Source organism: Atractosteus spatula, chromosome 10 (genome assembly GCF_055471065.1).
Source record: "Atractosteus spatula isolate fAtrSpa1 chromosome 10, fAtrSpa1.hap1, whole genome shotgun sequence".
Classification (NCBI taxonomy): Eukaryota; Metazoa; Chordata; class Actinopteri; order Semionotiformes; family Lepisosteidae; genus Atractosteus; species Atractosteus spatula.
The window spans coordinates 12,221,033-12,227,193 of NC_142715.1; the positions used below are offsets into that span (position 1 = coordinate 12,221,033).

The window sequence follows — 6,161 nt, forward strand, 5'->3', positions numbered from 1 at the left end:
CGGTGGTTAATTCCCAGACGGGGGAGTGCTTTTTTTCTACCAACTTACTCGACTGTCTTTTAATTCTGTTTTATTTGAAAGCTTTTTGCATCTTTTAAGTGCTCTTGATTAAACTATGCATAGAAAAACAGCACTGCTGATGATTTTCATGGACCGATGCACACTTGTTCTGTACAACCCGAGTGATAAAGCCCTGTCTGCAAATATTGTAGAAGAACATAAAAGGGTGAAACAACGCCCCAACCACAGGAATGGTAACCGGAAGGATCGTGTTCTTATTTGATAAGTCCTTTTGAGATGTCTTGTCAATGCACAACGGCGTTAGAGCTGAATAATTTACTTTTAGTGGTGTTTTTAAACAAAGATGGAACATGTTATTTCTATACCAGGAAGAAAGGAGCAGACTTTAACTTTAAGAGGCAAAAACGATACCTTATCAAAGCTAATATTAATTAAAATGACATCACAACAAAAGAGTGTAGCCTTGAGTGAATAAAATTAGTTTTCATTGGACGTCTGTGTCTCCATAACTTTGTAGGTGAGAGAGAGGATTGTGATAATTTGCAGGTGCTTCTCGGAAGTGCGTTGGTGGTACAGGCGCCTTCCAAATAATTGAGTCGGGTTTGAATCCCAGCCAGTACAAACCCAAATCTTTTCAAGATAATCTGTGGTCCGCTAACACATCTTTTGAAACACTACAACAGGTAACACCCCGTGTGAAACATCATGAGCATCTGTTAAACCTCTCTACCTGCCCGTTCCTCACAGAGACATGACGAGGGTCTAAAGGGACATTTTGAGCCGTAGAAACATTTTATCATTCCGTACTTTCCTGTGCAGTCAGGCCAGTTCCACTTCAACTGCGCCCGACAACGGAGGTCGTTTTGAAAACAATGAGAGTAAAGGGACACTGCACGTCTGCAGAACATCACGTCCGAGTTTAAGGACAGCAACATCAGAGATTGGAAGCTAGGGAGTTTCAGGTCTGTGGTTGTATTATAGGTTCTAGAAAGTCTGAATACCTTTGCAAGAAGTATTTCAGAATCCCACTAAAATCCAGTACGAATGCCGCATAGATCTGCATTGTACAGTTAGTATACTGTTTGTCCGTTGAATCAAACACGCCTTATAAAGCATTTCTAAAACAGGAGAGATCGTTAGGGAATGCGTCTTCCTGTAAAAATAAAATGACTTCAAGGGCACTATAAGCAGAGGTGTGAAAGCCTGCTCTACAGAAGAACTATAGCCAGAGATGCCAAAGAGGTCGAGATTTCACCACGTGAGAGAAAGCATCTCAGAAAATGAAGTTGCGGCCGTTTCCACGCGTTATAAAACCACTAGGTCAAACAACAAGAGCTGAAGAGCCGCTGTTGAGAGTAACGCGGCCGAGTGCTCTAAGGAGTTGGCTTAAACCTCCAGTCTCTTCAGGAGCATCTGTTGGAGTGACACTGCTACAGCGTATCTCCTTGTTAAGTATCCCTTTTATTGTTGTTGCTGCCTCCAGGCGATGTAAACCAGATTCAGAAAAAATAATTTGAACAACATTATTCCCATGTTTGCTCGAAGGCGCGGTGGCCAAGTGGTAAGGCGTCCGTCTCGTAAATCAAAGATCTTGGGTTAAAACCCCACCTGTGCCTGGTTTATTTGTCTCGGCTTTCCTTTAGTTTCAAAGTCTTCAAAAAACTCGCAATGTAGGAGTCTCAATAGTAAGAGAACGTAACTGTTGCCAGTGATTAATATTCTTGCATATCCTGCATTGTTTTTTAGTCGACAAAGCTTGTCTCTCTTCACACCCATCTTCCGAATGATCACCTCAGCATTGGGAAGGAACGTGCGCTTGGTACAGCCCCGCACTCCATGGTCTGATCACAAACAGATCGGGTGAGCTGTCAGTCCAGGTTAGAAGTAACGTTCGAAAGCACTAAATAACTGACTTAGGAACGAGAAGACCGTGTTTTTTTAAACGAGTAAACGATAAAATAATATACTGCCTGCAAGACTATGTCAAGTTCAAGTTTATTGTCATTATACTTATACACAGGTATATGGTATAACGAAATGCTATTTAGCTAGCTCTCGGACATAAGTAGTACAAAAAAAACAACAACACAACAACAATACAATTGTAATACAAAAGAAAGACAGAGACAACAGCCGATGTGCAAAAAACAACAACAGGCAGTGTGCAAAACAACAAAAAGGTAACAGGTGATGTGCAAAAACATGCATCAAAAGAATGAAATAAAGGGATAGAAATTATGGGGAGTGAGCTTTTGACATATATGGTAGAGGTAGATTTTCAATGTGTGTTTGGGTTTTTGGTAAGAAAGAAGGCACTGTGAGGTTCAGATCATAGGTGAGAGTGAGAGAGGCTGGGAGTTTAATAGTTTGATAGTGCGGGGGTAAAAACTGTTTCTGAGTCTGGTAGTCCGGACCCGAATGCTCCGGTACCGTTTTCCATGTCATGCTAAACGCCACAAATTGTTTTCGTCCAGTTGTATCAATCGTCCTAAAGCTACGGAAAATGGGATGCAACTGGTACAATCAGCACCCATTTCTTCAGGATAGTCGAGCGGTTTAAAACAGCGATTTCACAGTTTCGTGTGTTTTAAGCTTTGTGTTTCGCTGTCCAAATAGAGGCACGGGTTCAAATCCCACTCCCGACAGTCAGGCGTTTTACCCTGTCTTTTTTACCTGCCTTTACACTGTTTCAGTCTTGTTGTGCTCGCTGACAATCACAGTACGAGGAAAACGGAGAATCTACTTAGCAAAAACATAACGGACAGAAAAAAGCTTCGTAAACACGTGAATGTGATTAGCAGCAGTAAGGTATGCATTCAAATGTTTAAGGCTGATTTATAAAAGCAGCAGAAGAAAGGTGCAGCCTTTGTGAGAATTCGCGGGTTTTTATGCTGCTTGGACTTCTTTCAAGCCTATGAAGTGACCCCCGTTTTATTTTCATTTTCAAACTTCAAACCGAATAACAAAAAGGTTTCATGTGTGACAGCATTCCGTTGCAAATACCGTTTCCACGATGTATTCAGCGACGGGAATGAAATATTTTAGTGCTGGCTCAAATGCGAGGAATTTCCGAAAAGCCTGGAAAAGCAACGCTTGCAGTAAATGACAAATTTAAAGCGTATAGTCAGTATGAACAGAACAACGCAATGCTCTGTAAAAACGATTTGAAGCCGCAATTACTCTTTTATCTCGGGCAGTTCATTCCGATACGATGTTTCCGCAAAATAAATGAAATGCCGAACTCCAAACATGTTGTTGCCATTATTGTTACTCCTGCTGCTGTAGTTTTAAGCTTTAATCAGTGGGTATGTAATGTTGTAAAGGGGCTGGACTACTTTGTTCAGTCCAAATTCCATTATGTGAATTTATGCTTTTTTAATATAAGCATTAACAATACAATGCGTGCTCAAAAACCGTTACTTATTAGCTTAAGAAGCGGCAGTGTTTTGACAAAGTGTGGTATTCGAACAGAAAATGCTGAAGTGTTTGATACTTGCTTGTGAGCAGATCTCCCTCGATTTAGACAAACTCTTGTTTGGCCGATGATTTCAGATCAAAATCTGAATCAAGTGGAAAGAAAGCTGAATTACGCTGGGTACTGGGTATCACTGTTACGCCATCAGGTCATGCTAGGAGGATTGGGGGGATCAAATTGACACAGAGGGACCCAATGTGGGGGCTGAACCCACAGTTCTGAGATTAAGAGATTCATGCTCTATTGACTGCGCCTGTATAACTCTTGTGCTACAGCAGTAATGTTTCTGGGTGTGGATGAACATGACATAATAGGCTGACAGCAGGAATACGTGGCCCACAGGCAGTGACAGTATCGCTATCACATTTGGCTGCAGTATATTGTGTTGAGAGCAGCAATAACTTTCCTGCAGAGATGGGAGTGCCTTTAACACAGCTCTTTCAATCGGACAGAGTAACAGGAACGGACCAAAAGTTTCTTCTGTGGATCCATCTCCACGTGGGGGAGAGAGACAGTAAAATAGCGACGAAGAAACAGAAATAATTGTGCTCTCTGCAAAGTAGGAAAGAGGTGGTCAGACACATAAAACAGCTTGGTGATAATTTGCAGCGACAGTTTTATGTTATTTAGTACAAGGATTTCTCTTCATGTGACTTAAGATGTGTAATTTGTATGTTGGTTGTATGAGAACAGTTTCTTCTAAAGTCCTGTCAATTGACAGTGGAGAGCTAGATGGTGCACATCTTCAAGAAGACTTTCTTTAAGGCGATTACAAGTTTCTCGAACAAATCTGTGTCATATTTTTAAAATAATTTAGCTAATGAGCAACGAGAGTATAAATGAACTCTCCCACCCTCCATTCAAAGATAAAACTCCATGTGCGAGTCTAAGTTTCTTTGAAGCTACTGATGTTTGTCATTATTGGACATTCCCGGTGATATTGACTAAGGAGCTCAATTTTTACGTGTTGTAGTTTAACATGTGCAAAACATTCGTATCCCCTGCAAATATCGGCAAGGTCAGTGATATTCTCAACAATGTGTGCCATTGCAATTCGTGCCATTCTTTTTCCCAATGTATTCTGACATGCCAAGATCAGAGGGTCATATTTAAAAAAAACTGGTGCATTAAAATTTTTTGTACTTCAGGATTTGTTACATTGTCTTTCACACGTCGGTGTCAGTACTGTGAGACATTTTCATAATCGGGGGGAAGGCCGTAGCAATAAGCAGAAAGTGCAATCACCCTTTCCCAGTGTAAGTCCGTGTTCTGGTGAGTTTTTAAAATTGGTTTGCGATTTTCTGAAATATATTCCATACAAAAATATAATTTGGACAGCCGCTATTTATTTGGATATTCCCTTTCACTGAAGATGTCTACAGTATTCCAGCCTGATTAGTACTGATCGACGAGAGCCATCTACAGGCGAAAGGCGACATAACATCACAGCAGCAACATTTAAGGTGGAACGAAAAACACGCATAAGAAGCTGGCGAATAAGAAGCCAACTTCAGCCTCGTAGCAGACCCTGGGAGGCACGCTCAAAATAATCATCTTTCCCAGTACTTCAGAGTCATATTTAGAGCGCTATACTGCAATTTTATTTGATTGATGGGAGATGTGAAGCCATCGAGCCTGTACTGCGCTTCACATTGAAATTGAAGCCATTTCTCATGTTCTCTCAGTGTCGGGGCTGCAATTGCGTGCAAAGGAGGAGACTTGAAAATGAAACGTGTAATCACCTTACAGAGGGTCTTCACGACGGGGTGCGTCAGCTAGTTCTCCATTATTGTCACTTAATTGGACTTCTGAAGAAACCTATCTACAACGAAAATACAAACTGCACAGTTTAAGGCACATGAAGAGAAATCTGTTTGCTGATTGACTCAAAAAATGTCGATACAAATAATCTGCCAGGATGATTTACTTGTCCGTCCCCCTTTGCTGTTAGCACAATTCTTTCAGTTTCTTTTCTTGTATTTTCCTTGCTATTTTAGTGTTCCCCATGTATAGATGGTTCCACAACCGAAACTGTTTTCACCCTGTGTTTCTGCAGCGTCAGTCTGTATAAGGATCACAACTTGCCCAGCTCCAGTGGCGCAATCGGTCAGCGCGCGGTACTTATACAGCAGTGCACAGCGGAGTCATGCCGAGGTTGTGAGTTCGAGCCTCACCTGGAGCAGTATCTTTAGCTACTGAAAGCAACTTTCGAGTTGAGATAATCTTAGGTATCTGATGGAGATAAATTAACATCAAATGAAGAAGTAAAGGTTTACTTCGAGTCATAATCAAATAAGGCTCCACAGCTAAAACATTGTGTTTCCTTCTCTTTTCAGCATGGAATAAACCTTGACTTTTTCCTTTGAAGCCCATGCATGCTGACGCAGCTCCCTACTTAAATTACCATCAGCTGTGTACCTCCAGCTGACCTGTACACAAATATGACGAGAGGAGCACTGAAGACTTGAAAAAGCTCTCGCATTAGACTCTTTTGTGTTTGTGCTTTTGTGTTTTTGTTGTTCCCCATATTTGTTTTTAATGTTTTGTTTTCTTTTTCTTTTGAAGTTGTTGCATTTGTTTTTTTTTTCATAGTTGTTAGACTACTACAGGGATTTACCTAGGTTCCTGGAAGACTTCACGTTTTGTGTTTGTTGTGTTTTCGGGT

The 6,161-nt window shown here is 41.1% G+C and overlaps 1 non-coding gene across 1 annotated transcript; it reads left to right on the top strand.

Annotated features, from left to right (window-relative positions):
• Positions 1-5,584: 5,584 nt before the first annotated feature.
• Positions 5,585-5,678, top strand: trnai-uau (transfer RNA isoleucine (anticodon UAU)). The gene is made up of 2 exons: positions 5,585-5,622; positions 5,643-5,678. It is a non-coding gene; the product is annotated as a tRNA-Ile (tRNA).
• The last annotated feature ends 483 nt before the right edge of the window (positions 5,679-6,161 follow it).